Consider the following 18387-nt stretch of genomic DNA (forward strand, 5'->3'; position numbering starts at 1 on the left):
TACAAGAACGGCCTCAGCACCACGAGTGTGAGAATACAAGAACAGCAGGAGACAGGGAAGAAAATATCTGGGGAAGACAGTTACTTTGAAGATGATTTTGGTTACTGAGCTTTGATTTCTTTTTCTGTGGGAATCTTAAAAAGGAACAAAACAAACAAAACAACAGCAATAATAACCACTTTACAGGCCACATTGGATGTATCAGTTAAATGAGCTAAGCAGTTAGGGTCTAAGAATTACTTCCAGGTTAGTGAAGACATTTGTGGGAATAACAGTAAAATTAACAATAAAGGAATTATTGAAAGAACTTCTCAAAATGCAGTTGAGAGCCACAGAGGGGCTTTTTCAGGTTCCAGCTGCTGTGTGGGAAGGTGAATCTTGGTTGTCTTCTGTCTGCAGACGTAGTTAACTTCTGGTGCATTACACTGCACCAGAGACGCAAGATGCATATCAAGACATTACTGTCCTTTCAGATTTCTTTTGCTAATATACACATATTTCTCTCTATGTTCTTGGGCCACCTAGCTTCTGTCACACTGTATTTGTTCCTAGCCTCAGCAGAAGATTCCTGAGATAAAATGTTTTATTGCCTTACATCATTTCTATGTACTCAATATGCGTCTGCTGGCTTTCTTTGGAACACTCATTGATAGTTACTGGAATCTGCACCAAACAGAAGACTTTCATGCCTTTGTAGTGTATGATTTTAGACAGATCACCCTATCATTTTTCTCTTTACTTTTCATTTATCAACAGTTTGACATTGGGAAAGTTAGTACATTCCTTAATGTGTCTTTTTTATTTGTTTGTCTTTGTTTTTTAGGTGCAAATGTGAGGAGGGCACCTCTCTTTATGGAACAGCTCTGAGGAATGAATACAATCATGAGTACCTGACACCTTCTTAGTCGGAGTTTCAAATCAGCAACAATGTTTCTCTGTTTCTAGATGCTGAAAATCAAAAGAAGGCTTTGATGCTTCCAGGAACAACTGTCCTGGCAAACTGGATTGGAGCAGAATTAGAGTTGATGCATTGACGCCTTAGGCAAATGTCTGGTTCTTTTACCAAGTGCAATAACCTGCAATTCCATTCACTGTTAGGCCTACATTCTTGGGCCTGTAGGCTCTGCCTTTAGTCCTACATTTATTAGTAAAATTACCATGTTGTCTTTTTTACCCAAGCACTGCAAAGATGTGCTTGGAAAAAAGTAATAAAACCAAGATATTTGTTAATATTCAAAGGAATTATGCTATAGTTACTGTCTCAAAAACAACTATTTTGTAGTTGACCATTAGCAATAAATAATGAAGTTTCATTTGGAAATTAATTGAATATAATAAACTATGTGCAATCTACACAAAATTTGAGTCAGGATGTCAATATGTATCCCTGATCATCTTTGAATTTGCTGTACAGACCACAGTAGTCTCTATAGCAGAAGAATCTGCTTTTTCTTAGCTTCTCAAGTTTTGGGATCAAAGACATGCACTGCCACACCTGGCTTCTAATAATCTTTCTGTCAGTAAACCAAGAGTTTAGCTTTATTTAATTTATTTTATTTTAAATTTTATTTTAAAATTAAAAATTTATTTAATTTTATTTCTATATCCATTGGGGTGAGGGTGTCAGATCCTCTGGAACTGGAGTTACAGACAGCTGTGAGCTGTCATGTGGGTACTAGGAATCGAACCTAAGTCTTCTGGAAGAACAGCCAGTGCTTTTAAACATTGAGCTATTTCTCTAGTCACAAGAATATAGTTTTAATAAGCAAACTATGAAATGTTTAAAGATCAATATTTTGGATCACTTCTACGGAACTAAACACACACAAATTTAAAATAATTTAATTTAAAATTAAAAGTAGACACAAATTTAGCTTCTTTCTTTTCTGTTATATTCAGGTTTCTTCTTAGGACTCAAGGAATTCCCTTTATCCATCTCCAATTTAGTCTTGGAACAAAAGTTCTAATACTGGACTTTTCAGTTCCCAAAAGGTCTTTCTGCTCACACAATGAATTCTTATCTCCTACATCTTTTGAGATTCATTGCAAAAGGCATCTATATGTTTAATGTATATTTTCTAAAGAAGAATCTCTCTCTTCTCCCTCCCCCCCCTCTCTCTCTCTCACACACACATACACACACACACACACATGCCCCTATGATCCATGGGAATGGAATTGATATCTCCAATGTGTCTGCACTGGTGATATAGTGGTGAGCTCTGCCATTATGTCATTAAACTGTAATAGTTCACTAGACTCTAATGTACTTTTCCAAATCAGGTCCCATGACCCTAATGCTCACCCCAGACCCAAGAAATACACAAACTGAACATTATCACTCTTCCCAATAATGTTTTTTCAACACCTGTAATCCTCATTAATTCCCTTCAAGGGCTATACACTTGAATGTATACATGGCCTTGTATGAACTCAGGAAAATGATATCTTTTGTAATTGCTTACAGTATAATAAACTAAAATAAGGGAATGACATCTATAGAGTAAATTTTTAAGACACTGAAGTTCAAAATTGAAAAAGGCACTAGAAGGTAAAAAGGACTTCTCTGCTCACAATCTTCAGGATTAATATTGAGAAATGATTATGATACTAAAATGATCAACACATCTCACCAGTGATATAATTACATTCTTTTCAGAAATAAAAAAACAATTTTGCAATTTGCATTAATGCACACAAGTATCCCAGACAACCTAATTAACTGAAAGCAAAAAGAGCAATACTAGAGGCATCAAAATACTTTATTTAGAATTATATTATAGAACCATAGTAAAACAAACAGCATGGTCCTAACACAGAAAATGACATACAGATCAATGGAGTAAAACAGAGAAGAACCTGTAGGCCAGCCCCAATTAAATGTTGTCTTTTATAAGAGTTGCCTTGGTCATGGAAACACTAAGACACTGTATACAAAAATAAATTCAAAATATACTTAAGATATTAATATAAGATCTGAAACTCTGAAGCAATTTCTAGAAGAAATTACAGGAAAAACTTTTCATAGTACAGGCATAGACTGTCTGAATTAGTTTTATTTCTTTTTGGCGGGCCATATTATTTAAAAAATAATTTTACATGGTGATTTAAAGTATTTTTTCTTACCATTTAGACAGTCATTATTCAGGAAGTAAGTGATTAGTCCAATTCTATGTCTTGTCACAACCAATTAAGTCAGATACAAGTGCTATATCTTTACTCCTAGTTTTCTTATTCTCCTTATACATACTCTGATAGCTGAAAATAAATTTATTAGTTAGCAAATTAATTTCATATAAAATTTATCTTATTTAAGTAGTATGAAATCAAAGCTTGTACTCTTATTTGTGAGGATTACTTGTCTAGAAACAAGATTATTTTGGGTGACATGTAAGCCTAATTACAAGAAAAAAGATAGGATATTATTCATTTGAAATACTGTCATCACCACTAACCAAATTTAGCATTAGCAAAATTATTGCCTAGTATATTAAAAAAAAAATCTCCACCAGCAAGCACAGAAATACTTTCTTGTAAAGTCAAAAGACCCCATCATTTCCAGTGAAAAGGATCCATTACGCAGGTGCTGTATAACCCCCAAGTCCTAAATGCTTTTTACATTAAGATGATATAATTTATCAGAATAATCTAATAGCCGAAGTTACAATTAAAATCAAATCAGTTAATTTTGGCACACATCCATATAATGCAGAATATTCCAAACTCACTCCCTACAGGATCTCTTTGCCAGAAACATAGCTGCCCCATTCTTCGCTCAAGAAATATGCTTGGCATGCCGAGAAACTTCAAATGGTCTGCGATGCTCATGCTGCAAGGTACATTGACTCTTCCCAGCCTGTCACTACTCTCTATCATTGTTTCTAAGCAATGGAGCCCAGGAAAACCTCCCCAGAAACCTGGAATACTAGTATGGTAAACAGAAAGAAACTGGAAATAAGCAGATTGCAGAAAGATCTGTCTGATCACCTCCTACTCTTTCCATGGAAACATTTGGTGTCCTGTTTTATATCTGAATGGAAGGAAGACTACCCAGGGGGAAAATCTAAGTAAATGAACAGAACTAGACTTTAATAATTTTCCACAAATTTATTATCATTAATGATACCTTCTTCTTTTAAAAACCTTCACATTTCTACAATAATCTTCTACGCAGATACCAATTCTTCATCAACATTAAGTAAAACCTATTGTTTCTCCCATTTTCTAGATTCTCCATTTTTTCAAAACTCCTATATAGTTGGGAAATTTTGAGTAAAAGTTTGTTCTCTTTTTCTGGCTAATTTTCATTATGTTGTTGTAGTCCCAAGTCAGGAGCAGGGGGATATAAAGAAGTCCCTGTTTCTGTTTTGTGAAATAGTTTAAAGAGTTAGTATTAGATCTTTGAAGGTCTGATAGAATTCTGCACTAAACCCATCTGGTCCTAGGCTTCTTTTGATTGCAAGACTTTTTTTTTTATTCTCTAAATTCTTTGTTTACATTCCAAATGCTTTCCCCTTTCCCGGTTACCCCCTCCCTATATGTCCCATAATACCTCTTCTCTCCACCCATTCTCCAATCACCTCCCTCCTTTTTCTCTGTCCTGGTACTCCCCTACAATGCTGGGTCAAGCCTTTCCAGGATCAGGAAAGGAATTCCTCTCCTTACTTCTTCATGGGAGTCATTTGTTATGCTAATTATGTCTTGGGTATTCAGAGCTTCTGGGCTAATTAATATCCACTTATCAGTGATTGCATTTCATGTGTATTCTTTTGTGATTGGGTTACCTCACTTAGGGTGATATTTTCTAGTTCCAACCATTTGCCTAAAAATTTCATGAATTCATTGTTTTTAATTGCTGAGTAGTATTCCATTGTGTAAATATACCACATTTTCTGTATCCATTCCTCCATTGAGGGACATCTGGGTTCTTTCCAACTTCTGGCTATTATAAATAAGGCTGCTATGAACATAGTGGAGCATGTGTCATTATTGCATGCCAGGGAATCCTCTGGGTATATGACCAGGAGAGGTATAGCAGGGTCCTTTGGAAGTGTCATGTCCACTTTTCTGAGGAAACGCCAGAATGATTTCCATAGTGGTTGTACCATCTTTGTTTGCAAGACTTTTAATGACTGTAGCTATTTCTTTAGGGGTTATGGAACAGTTTAAATGGTTTATCTGATCCTGAATTAACTTTGGTACCTGGTATCTGTTTGGAAAATTGTCCATTTCATCAACATTTTCCAGTTTTGCTAAGTATAGACTTTTTGCTGGGGGCATTTCCTTGGTTTCTGTTGTTGTCTCCCTTTTAATTTCTGATTTTGTTAATTTGGATAATACCTCTGTGCCCTGTGGTTAGTCTGGCTAAGGGTTTATCTATCCTTTTGGTTTTCTCAAAGAACTTGGTCCTGCTTTTGTTGATTCTTTGTATAGTTCTTTCTTTCTCTACTGGGTTGATTTCAGCCCTGAGTTTGATTATTTCCTGCAGTCTACTCCTCTTCCATGTATTTGATTCTTTTTGTTCTAGAACTTTCAGGTGTGCTGTGAGCTGCTAATGTATGCTCGCTCCAATTTCTTTTGGAGGCACTTAGAGCTATCAGTTTTCCTCTTAGCACTGCTTTCATTGTGTCCCATAAGTTTTGGTATGTTGTTCCTTCATTTTCATTGAATTCTAAAAAAGGTTTTAATTTCTTTATTTCTTCCTTGATCAAGTCATCATTGAGTAGAGCATTGTTCAGCTTCCATAGGTATATGGGCTTTCTGTCATTTTTGTTGTTATTGAAGACCAGCCTTACTCTTTGGTAACCTGATGGGATGCATGGGATTATTTCAATCTTCTTATATCTGTTGAGGCTGGTTTTGTGACCAGTTATATGGTCAGTTTTGGAGAAGGTACCATGAAGTGCTGAGAAGAAGTTATATTCTTTTGTTTTAGGATGAAATGTTCTGTAGATATCTGTTAAATCCATTTGATTCATAATTTCGGTTATAATTATGTGTCTCTGTGCAGTTTCTGTTTCCATGATCTGTCCATTGTTGAGAGTAGGGGGTTGAAGTCTTTGACTATGATTGTGTGAGAGGTTGTCAGAGGGGAAACCAGAAAAGAGAATAACATTTGAAAAAGTCAAGAAAACATATAATAAAAAATTCAAAAAAGAGGTTACTTTTTTTAAAATTATTATATTATGCATACATGTGACTAGAGTCAGGTCTTAGCAAATCCAGAGCTGAAAAAGCGTGATGTGAGAGGCACATAATGGGAAAATTATTTGTGAGATTTAACAGTTTATGAGGCCAGGAAACTGAAATCAAGGGGTAGGTAGTATGTGTGAGGAAAGGACAGTATATGAGATCATGTAAATGAGATGGACTCATTTGAACACCTACTATTGAAGCCCCAAGAGCACATACTGTCCATACTCATTGGAGTGGCTCCTACCAAAACTGAGTTTTGTAAGGATACAAAGAAATTGGAGCTCCTAGGAATGTTGATGAGTATTTGAAATATTAATGGCCTGGAAAATAGTAGGGTAATTCTGAAAATTTTTAAATGGGAATTACCCATTTGATATAGTGATACTGCTGTGTGTCACTTGCAAAAGTCCAAAGCACCCATATTGAAGTGATAGTTATGCATTCTCTTCAATTTGATATGAATTCCAGTAGTTAAAGCACTGAATCAAAACAAGGTACATCCTTCACAAAGAGGAAAATTCTGGCATGCACTGCACATTTTCAGACATGATGTTAAGTGAAATGAGTCAACACTGGTCTGTCTGCTTGTCTCCTACTAATCAATATTTCACTCATATGTTGTAAACTTAATGCGTCTTTCAATAATATTGGGTGGTCAGGCTTAAGGGAACATTTTTAGGTTCCCAAATCTCCATTATGAGTGGAAGAACGTAATAAAAACATATTGTGGGGTTGATTTTCCTCTTTCCATGTATGTGTCACATGAGAAACAGCACTTCCTTTATCTAGAAGATGTTGTATTCAAGGTATCATTTTGAAAGTGGATGCCAGGATTTATGAAGCAAAACTGTTAATACCTTGATTTTTTATTTTCCCATCTCTACAATTACAAACGCATATAATCATTCTTTATAAACTTTCTGGTATCAGATAATGTGTTCTATAAACATAAAATGGAGTAAGCTGTCCAGTTATTAAGAAACAAATACTATGTGTTTCTTCTTCTTCTTCTTCTTCTTCTTCTTCTTCTTCTTCTTCTTCTTCTTCTTCTTCTTCTTCTTCTTCTTCTTCTTCTTCTTCTTTTTTCTTCTTCATCTTTCTTTTCTTCCTCTTCCTCCTCCTCCTCCTTCTCTTTCTCCTTCTCCTCCTCCTCCTCCTCTTCTTCTTCCTCTTCTTCCAACATGACTTTATTCAATCACCTGCGACCCTGAGCCCAGTACATAGCAGGGAACTGTGGCTACAAAAGGTGAAGCGTCCAAAGAGGGAAAACACTGACTGTATCTTTCGTTTCTACCCAAAGGCTTCAGCTTTCACTAGACATAGCCATAACAATTGGTAGTCTGGCAGTAGGGGCCGCTCCATCGAACAGTCCTTAGATCTCAAGAGGAGAAACCAGAGAGGGCCTGGGTGAGCCACAGAGGGCTTCAGAGAAGTGGGGAAGAAGCACTTACTGGCTGGAGAACTTGTGAATCACTTCCTGGAGATGTAACTTGTGCTGGGGCTGGAGGATACGAATTCATCAAGCCAGTGGAGGAAGGGTTTTCTAAATGCTGGAAAAGGCATAGAGGTACCCTCTGCAGGAATCAGGTTCTAGTCTAGAACTGTAGAGAGGTAGGTTAGAGATGGAGTGGTGGTAATACAGGCTGGAGAGTGATAGCAAAGTCCATATTCATCACAGTTCTTCTTGTGTCCAGTACCTTTGCAGGCTGCACATCCAGTTGTGAGCTGCCAGCCCTGGGATCCTTGGTAGCAGACACTGTTGTGTTCTTCCTCTAGACCCTGGCTAGAGAAACTGAGGTTTAGTTTCATTCTTCAGTTGTCTTGCTTCTCTCTGGAATCTTCTTGGGCTCTGGTGGCATATACCATGGATTAACTCCTTGTTCTGTCTTGTGGATTGCTTGGAGAACCCACTTTTAAGGAGGACATACTGAGACAAGGTGAGCTGGAGCACTGTAAGTGGCCAACCCTCCAGGGAAAGAGATAAAACTGGTTAATGGGAAGAAGCAGAAAACATTGTTTAATATATATAAAGTTACAGTTTTACAAAATGAAGATTTCTCAAGAGAGATGAGGATGGTTCGCATAATCTAAGCTGTTCATTGAAAATGGTTATATTGGTGTGATTGTTATGCTTAGTTGTCAACATGGCAGGATTTGGAACCATCTGGAAAGGGAGTCTCATTGGTAGATTGTTTAGATAAGGTAGCCCTGTCTACCTACCTGTGGATCATTTATTTTTAATTGCTTCGATTAAGATGGGATGGCCTATCCTTAATGTAGGAGGCACCATTTCCATGAATTGTGTGCTGGACTGAGGACAAGGGAGTTGATCTCAAGTACTGGTGGCTCTCTGCCACTTGCCGATGGATGATGTGTGTGCCTAGTTGCCATGGATTTCTGGTGCTGTGATTTTTTTTTCCAGGATAAACTCTAACTGGAACTGTGAGCTAAAATAATCCCTTTCTCTCTTAAGCTACTTTTGTCAGGATACTTTATTATAGCAACAAGAAAAAAACCTGATAGATGATGATTTTTTTGTGTTTATTTTACCATAAGAAAATTGCAGGGAAAAAAGTCTTACTATATGGTTGCACTTATGTAACAGCCACAAAATAACAAAGGCAGAAATACATGGCATAGGAATTAATTAGAAAAGTAACAAATCTACAGAGAATCTTTTCATTGTTCTTCCATAGTGAAATAATGGGACCTCTGGAGAGTTTAATGTCCAGAAGGACTTTAAATCTTGGAATCATCTATATTTCAAGGACCTTATCTATCCTTCCTTGTTAAGAGGTTAATGTTCTGTCAGATGATAATGATAATGTTGTATAATTTTAATTTTTTTCAAGGCCTACTTTTAATGATTGTTTTTAAATGCTTTAACTTCCCTTCTAGCCAATCATCCAGCAGAAGTAGTGGCAAAGAAAGGATACAGGGGAAGTGGACCTGTTAGAAATGGATCTTTGGAGCAAATCCTATCTCTGCTGTCAGAAAATTAGCAGTTCAGTTCACAGGAGTCAGTCAATGCAGCTTGATCCATTTGTAAACACTTCACAGATATATCAGCAGTTCAGTTCTATAGAGTCAGGCTAGTAAACATGACAGCAGCTGTGGCAATACCTAGCAGAGATAGTCAGACCTCAGCCTAAACATGAGTCAGCAGGAGGGACCCAGCCGAACGCCAGGAGAAGTTCTCAGCTGTGCCCCTCTCACTGATCAAAGATCTCAGCTCAGCCTTTGTCACTCTCTATCGGTCCTATTTATATCCCCTCCAAGTATGACTTGTCCTCCATGGGTTTTACCTCAGCACATGAGTCTGTCTCAGTTGATATCACTCTGCCAATCAGCCCAAGTCCAAGGAAAAGAGCAAGAAACCATGACATACCACCAGAAGTTTTTCTGTGTCTCTCTCTACGGAGTCCTGACACATGGAGCTCAGCTACACAGTGTAAGGTGGGCCAATTCTTGTGTGTAATTAGTGTGTCATGTGTCCTTTCAATGTGCTTGATTTAGCAACAGATCCTTTCTGCTTTATTGAAACGATCCTTCAACAAAGGATGGTGCTTTAGCAAAGCACCATCCAACACAGCTGACTTTTTAAAGAATCCGTAAGTTTCCACTTTAATGTTGCCTTTCAAGATGACTAAGGCCAGATATAAGCCCGACTCTGGTATTAGAAGTCAGATCAATGGCTAAAATTGAGTTGTAAGATAATCTGCACAGAGAAGTACTCGGCTTCCTGAGAAAGAAAGGTATTGTTCCTGTATGAACCGTATGAACTGTATTGAACTGTACGAGTTCAACGACAGGTTCCAACAGGACTTAGAAATGATACAGGGGATCAGAATATGAGGGGCTTTCACAAGAATCAAAACATAAAGTTGAGTAGGAAATGGTTTTTCAATATGGGAGCATTCTCCGATGATACAAAACTTAATACTTCCAAGTACATAGGAGATAGCACTAATACTCACTTAGAAGCTTCAAGAAAATCTACAGAGGACATTTGAAATGTTAGAATTGCAAGTGCAAATGGTAAAAAGCCAAATCCTCAAAGTACTGAGATTGGTGTGGATTTTAAGTACTTTATGGAAGGGTAGGAAACATAGCAACTGTAAGTTACAGAAGAGATGTAAGGTATGAGCGATGGACTTACGGTGATTTATACAATTATATCACTTGTATCACTTAACTCATCTTGTGGAGTTCATGAATGACTTCTGTTATTCTTATAAAGTCATAGTGTAACATTTGAACCTTTGTCAAACAAGGAAATATAGAGGATAGCTATTTCAAATAGACTTCCTCTGCATCTGAGAAGCACTCATTTTAATCTGAGCTTACTTAAATAGTTTGTCTTCATTTAACAAAGAATGGAAACCTCCATTGGACTAGTTAGGGTGACATTAAAGAATCCAAATTAAAGGCATAATTCAGTTTGCTGAAACTTTGATCACTCAGTGCACCAAAGCATATAAGTCATCTACTCAGGACAACATTGGTTTTCATGATGAGCTCAAATGATGTAAAGATGTAGTCTCTTTGAATTTTTCATAATTTCCTATTTCTTAGACTTAGAAAGTGTTTTAGTTACTGTTATATTGCCATCAAGAGACACCATGTCCAAACAATGTACAAAGGAAGCATTGAATTGGAGGCTTGCTCACAGATTCAGAGAGTTTGTCCATGACTACCATTATAAGGAGTCTGACCATAGACAGGTAGGCATGGTGCTGGGGCATTAGCTAAGAGAGAGAGAGAGAGAGAGAGAGAGACAGAGAGACAGAGAGACAGAGAGACAGAGAGACAGAGAGACAGAGAGACAGAGACAGAGTATATTGAGAGAAACAGAGAGGCATAAAGAGAGACAGAGAGATACATAGAAAGAGACAGAGACAGAGAGACAGAGACAGAAAAACAGAGAAAGTGAGAAAGAGAAGATACTGGGCCTGGCTTGGGCTTTTGAACCCGCAAAGCCCACCCCAGTAACATACCTTCACCAACAAGGACACACCTTCTAATTCTTTCTAAACAACCCACCATGGGAGCCAACCATTCATATGAGCCTACGAGAACCATTCTCATTCAAACCACCACAGCAAGAGACAACATTGGAGCAACATTGGAGAATGTTTGGGATATATCTCTAATTCACGTTAATGAACAAAGCATAGACTATAAACTTCGAAAGTGCTGGTGAAAATGATCACATAAATAGCAGATGTGAATTGCTTGTGTACCCTTAGATGCTCTTTATGAGTTTGGTTGTTTCTGCTTCATCAAACCGCAGATTTGGAATAAGCCACTCTCACATGGAAGGTTAAATTCAGACACTAAGCTGGGAAAGTCCTGAAAGCATATATGTGGATGAATCAGCCAATAGAGGGAGCACACTCTCATTAGACATTAATCAACAGCTGTGACCAATTTACTAGGGAAGAAAATATTTGTGTTTTGTGGATAATAATGCCCAAAACAGAAAGAAGTGGACAGTAATATCATTGTAACCTCATTAAGAAGTGTTCTCAATAATTAAGAAAGTGAAATTTTTCTCTAAAGTAGAAATTACTATCTTCTGTATATTTGGTATCACCTTAATTTGTAAGGTACCGTCACTAGACATGAAGATACACAGTGTATTATGGATAGGTGCTGTGCACTAGGCTAGAGGGTCAAAGACTAAACATCCATAATACAGTGGGAGAAGAATTATTGTAGCCTGTAGTTTCTTTTTTCTCTTTTTTTATTGGATATTTTCTTCATTTATATTTCAAATGTTATGCCCTTCACCCCAGAAAGCCCCCTATCTGACCCACCCACCCCAGAAAGCCCCCTATCTGATCCCCCTCTCTCTGCTTCTATGAAGGTATTTCCCCACTCACCCACCCACTCCCACCTCCCTGCCCTGGTATTCCCTACACTGGGGTATTGAGCTTTCCCAGGTCCAAGGGCTACTCCTCCCATTGATACCTGATAAGGCCATTCTCTGCTAAGTATGCGGCTGGAGCCATGGGTCCCTCCATGTGTACTCTTTGGATGGTGGTTTAGTCCTGGAAGCTCTGGGGAGGGGGCTGGTTTGTTGATATTATTGTTCTTCCTATGGGGTTGCAAATCCCTTCAGTTCATTCACTCCTCCATTGGGGACCCTGTGCTCAGTCCAATGGTTGGTTGCAAGCATCCTTCTCTCTATTTGTCAGGCTCTAGCAGAACTTCTCAGAAGACAGCTATATCAGGCTCCTGCCAGAGAACACTTGTTGGCATCCACAATAGTGTCTGGGTTGGTGACTGTATATGGGATGGTTCCCCAGGTGGGGCAGTCTCTACTCCACACTTTGTCTCTGTATTTCCTCACTTGAGTATTTTGTTCCCCCTTCTAAGAAGAACTGAAGCATCCACATTTTGGTCTTCCTTCTTGAGCTTCATGCGGTCTATGAATTGTATCATGGGTATTCTGAACTTCTGGGCTAATATCCACTTCTTAGTGAGTGCATACCATGTGTTTTCTTTTGTGATTGGGTTACCTTACTCAGGATCATATTCTCTAGTTCCATTTGCCTGCAAATTTCATGAATTCATTGTCTTTAATAGGTGAGTAGTACTCCATTGTGTAAATGTACCACATTTTCTGTGTCCATTCCTCTGCTGACAGACATCTGGGTGCTTTCCAGCTTCTGGCTATTATGGCTCAGCTGTTAAAGGCTGGGTTCCAACCAAAAATATAGCCTGTAGTTTCCTTTACTACCCTGCTTAAGCTCTGGGCAGACTGTGCTACCAGCCACTATCCTGGATCCCCTGGATCCTCTGAATAAAGGACACACACACACACACACCTTATTTTTAACCTGCCTTATGGCTGAGTGACTGGGCTCTTCTAAGCCTCCCATGCCTAGCATGGTTCAGTGGCAGGGCTTTTTTAGGCCTCCTGTGGCCAGTGTGTCCTTTCTTTACTCCTTGTTTAACATTCTAAAATGTGCTTAGCTAAGCTGTTTGGTTATGAAATGTACTTCTTAGGAATGACACATGGAACTCTCACCAAAGTCAACTCATGGCAAGAGGGATGTTAACAGTAAGGTAGATAAGATGGCTCGTCCTTGTTAGGCTATTTAGGATTTTTCAGCTAGTACTCTCATCTCTCAAACCTGAGAGAACTAAACTAGGAAGCAATAGTGGCATAACTATGTGTTATGAATGGGCACCACAATGTCAGTATTCTTTCCTCGCTTTTAATCTGGCTGATATCACATGATTGGAGGCCAAGCAATAGTGACAATGAATCCTGTGCTTTTGAATTGGAACTGCACTCTGGTAGAACTAGTTATCCATCTGGTTCCAGCGAGAAGTGAAACCATCAAGGAACCGTTCTCTAGCACCCTATTTCTGATGGCACAGAACTTTGAGGAAGCACTAAGCTTTGAAAGTACTTCATGGTGAAGTAGTTCATCCACAGTGATGTTGGGGGTGTGGGGTTGAGTGGTTTTATACCCAGGGTATTACAACCATAATATCTTTAATACTTAGCATATAGTAGTTACCCACTCACATGCTTATCAGGTTTGGTTGTATTTTACTGTATTTGTAGTGAAAATCCAAACCAAATGCTTTTGCTATATTATATAAATTTCAAAGTATATATGATTTTCAATCAATAATTCTATTAGATTCTGAGTCTTCCTATTGGTAGGCAGCTACTATTCTTCTTCTTCTTCTTCTTCTTCTTCTTCTTCTTCTTCTTCTTCTTCTTCTTCTTTTCTTTTTTTCTTTTTTTGCTAATAGAATGTTACAATGTTACAATGAAAAAGAGAATTTAAGGAAGGTCTATGGTCCCTCCTATTTCTGATTCTCTATTACTTTTCTAGAGAAGGGACTTTCCCTCTTCAATAACTATACATCTTTTCCATTCTGGACAGACCAGGTAACAAGATTAGAAGAATCTCAAGGTATAGATCAGTGGGGATGGATAGACAGGCAAGTGGTAAGATGCTCACCCCTGCTGTTTCAGGCAGGACATAAATTCTGTGCCTGCTCAACACCAACACATTGCTATGCACAGATGGCTTCCACTTGCATGAACTCTCTCATTTTTTCTCATTTCCTGTCCTTATCATGGCCTTGACCTCCTGTATTATTTTTCTGGTTTTGGAGAGCAGCAGTTCCCTTTTGGAATCATGTATCTCACACCCTCATACTATGAGCCTGCGGGAAAGTTGTGTCTATTAGCTTCCTTTTAGGCTTTATATGGTTTGATTCTGCCCTTGTATTTATGAGGGAGAGAATAATTTGACAAAGTGTGGATTAATAAAGGCTGTGTTTGATAGGAAAGACAAATACACACTTCACACTATTGTTGCACTACATCATGAATCTATTGTTTTGTTTGTGTGTAAATGGTAGAAAATAGTTTGAGAACTTGAGAAAAATGTATCATCACCTTGCAAGACTAATCAAAAATGTGTCAGCAAATCCTGGAGATTTGGCAGCTTTTAAATTTTGTGAGCTCTCAGTATTTCCACTAGAACAGGTTGTACACTTCACAGACTTTCTTAGCATGACGGAGGTCACTAACACACGTGGGAGTCTTGTAATCCATGATTTCCTCCCATATTGATCAAGGTTGAATTACATAAAACCACAGGATAAAACACTAGAAACATTTTCTCTTACATTGCTTGCTTACCACTGAAGGCTATGAGAAGAGGAAACATTCAATTATTTTAAGATGAAGAGGTAGATTAGGTGAAACACTTCATATTTGCTAGCCATCTGGTTCAGTAACAAACTCCCCAGGGATCTTGAACATATTTATAACTGAAAAGACTTTGAACTTGAATGACTTTTAAATTGGGACATAAAATATGGTAACACAGTATTCAGAGATACTTAGCAAGGACTAATAGATATCTTTGGGCTTATGTTCCGTGATATTTTCTTATCCCTGAGGAAGTAGAAATAGAAGAATGCAAATAAATGTTGATAACTGACTGAACACTGTTCCATTAACACTAAACCATATCTGTAAAATATATTTTATCTCACTCTGAGAATAATGCAACATAGCTAACTTTGGTAGAACTCTATTCATATCCCACAGAAAGCACCATTTATGCATTCTGCTATTATTCTGTTGAATAATGTTGGGCAGCACGTATTTCAGAGACTTGCAGTGTTTCTATGTCATGCATCAGAACACAAGTGACCAGTTCCTACGTCAGAACATAATTGACCCTCAGTCTCAGTTTATAAGAATTTGGCTGATAACAAATTCAGATCTTGCTAAAAGCATGAATAAGTAAATAAGTAAATGTAGATTTCATAATTAAATTAATTTCATAATTAAATAAAACAGTATTTACATTTACTAAGGTACATCAAAGCAGACCCCAGGCTATGTGATAGAATCACTCGAAGACAGTGCTAGCTGCAAAGTCTGGTGGTGCCTGTCTTTAGTTGCAGCACTTGGAAGCAGAGGCAGGTGGGTCACTAAACTCAGTCTATAGACCCATCCTTGTCTATAGAGTTGTTCCTTGACAACTAGTACTAAATGCGTTTGAAACTATGTTTTAAAACCAAGACCAAATCCCAATTCTATAACTTTACCAGTTTAAGCCTGACAATGTGGAAATTTAAGATAGTTAATCTAATTTTGAAGACAAGAGAGAAGCTCTCTGAACAGTAGGGAAGTTTTCACTGGCCACTGAGAGATTTGCTAAACCTGGAGCTGGTTCATGTGCCATTGATCTCATGTTTTAAGAAACTTAAAGTATGCATCCTCCCAAAAGTTGAAGTTTCTTAAAGTATAACACTAGGGCAGAACTCAGTGAATCGTCAAGAAGGGGAAGAAGATTGTAGAAGCCAGAGGGTCACGGATACAAGAAAACCCGCGGAATCAGCAAACCTGGACTCACAGGGGCTTACTGAGACTGTGCCTACAATCAAGAAGCCTTCACTAGTCTAACCGAGGCCCTCAGCGTGTATGTTATAGTTGTGTAGCTTGATGTTTTTGTAGGACTCCTAACAGAAGGCGCGGGGGCTTCTTGCATTTGCCCGCTTTGGGGACCCTTTTCCTCCTACTGAGTTGCCTTGTCCAGCAGCAATATGAGCGGAGTGTCTAGCCTTAATTGCAACTTGCCATGGGGCCTTTGGTTGACATCCCATCCAGGGGAAGCCAGACTTTCTCTGACAGGGAAACAAAGAAGTGAGTGGGGGGATGGGAGGAGGGGAGGGGAGGAACAGGGAATGAGAGGAGGGGCTAAAAGCAGAGGAGGAAGGGAAACCTGTCAGGAAGTAATAGATGAGAGAATAAATTTAAACAATCAAACAAAGAAACTTGAACTAGTCTTCCTAATTCACAACACTTTTAAATGAATTTATGAGTCATGAATACATTGTATTTGGTTTTACAACTTAATGAATGTTGTTAATATATACATTTATGAAGAATTTTGATAACGGTTTGAAAAGTACCCTGTCAGGAACAGAATGTTTTTTTCTCAATAGGAGTATGAGCATTACAAAAGTTCAGATTTGGGTTACTTGACAGGAAATGCTTAGTTTTCTGCTGACTAACACTGTATTGCGGAGGGGATTCTTTATTGTGTGAAACTTTTTTGATGGCACACTAAAGAATGTTCATTATATGCCTCCAGTACTGGTTTCTGTTATACCTTGATGATTAAATATCATATTCACTGTTTTATTGTAAAGAAGAGACACCATGACCAAGACAACCTTTGTAAGAGAAAGTATTGGAAGGTTGCTTACAGTTTCAGAGCTTTAATACGTTATTATCATAGCCGGAAACAAGGAAAGGCACCGGGAAGTCATAGTGCTGGATATAGTTGGAGGTTCCCCAGTTGCTTCTTGATTGGGTTAATAAAGATGGCAGAAGCTAATCTTTGGGCGAAGGATAAGGAGGATTTGGGGCTGGGCAGGGAAGGAAGGGGAAAAGATTGGGAATTCCGGACCAGGCGGTAGAACAGATAGGAAGCTGCAGACTGTAGTATTGTTTCTCGTGGGGACCCGAGTCTGTAGCCTCCGCAGACAGCTGTGGAGGTTAGGTGGATGGGCAGGATACTCTTCGCCATGCCGTTGAGTTATGTGGTCGGTTGTCAAATATAAAAGTCTCTAGTGTTTTCCTTCTTCGGGGCTAAAGGTAGCTAGCTGGGCGACATGGCCAATGCCAGCACTAGGCAAGGAGGAATAGGCGGTGTGCTCTCAGGAATACAGACAGGGGCTGTTCTCAGAGCTGGGATCTCAGAAAGCCTTAGCTAGCCCTGGAGGCTGACTAGATGGCAGTGAGTGACTGCTGATCACAGAGCCTCACCAGAGCATGTATGGATTTTAAAATTACACGGTATAGCTGAAGATTTAAATGAGAGCTCTATATCTTGATATTAAAGTAATAGAGAGACCAGTCTGCCACATACCTTTGAAAAGACCTGCAGTGAGTGACACTTCCTCCCAAAGCCAGACCTCTAATTCTTCTAATCCTTTTAAATAGTGTCACTCCCCGATGACTAACCATTCAAATATATGAGCTTATGGGGCCATTTTTATCCAAATCATCACTAAAATTCCTTAAATAATTATTTTATAATGGATTTTTTTTTTGTTGTGGAAACCTTAGAAAAAGTGAAATGTTAATTCTCTGAACATACTGATTTGATTTCTTCATGAAGACAAAATACATTTTGAATTGCTGTTTTGTGATTTGCCTAAAGAAGGAATGTAAATATTTTCTGCACGCCCCAGAATTTTATTATCAGCAACGGGGGTGCATATATTCGGTGATTTAAGAGTTAAGAGAGGGTGATTTGGACTCTATACATTCCCTCTCCCCACTGTAGGGCACTTCATCTAAGCCCTCCCTTAGAGTCCTGAGAGTCTCTCACCTCCCAGGTCTCTGATGCATTCTGGCACCACCTCCTACCTCTGGAGGTTGCATCTTTCCATTCTTTCTGCTGGCCCTCAGGGCTTCACTCCTTTTCCCTCACCCAATACCAGATCAGACCCCCCACACACACACACCATGTACTTTCCCTCCCAGTTCCCTCCCTACCCCCTTGTGATTGCTTTCTTCTCCCTCCCAAGTGGGACTGAGGTATCCTCACTTGGGCCCTTCAGCTAAAGTCAGGACATCAAATGAGGGATAGGGTTGCCACCTCACAGTCAAATCTCTGATCCATAATCATT

This window comes from Apodemus sylvaticus, chromosome 16 (assembly GCF_947179515.1).
Source record: "Apodemus sylvaticus chromosome 16, mApoSyl1.1, whole genome shotgun sequence".
Taxonomy (NCBI): Eukaryota; Metazoa; Chordata; class Mammalia; order Rodentia; family Muridae; genus Apodemus; species Apodemus sylvaticus.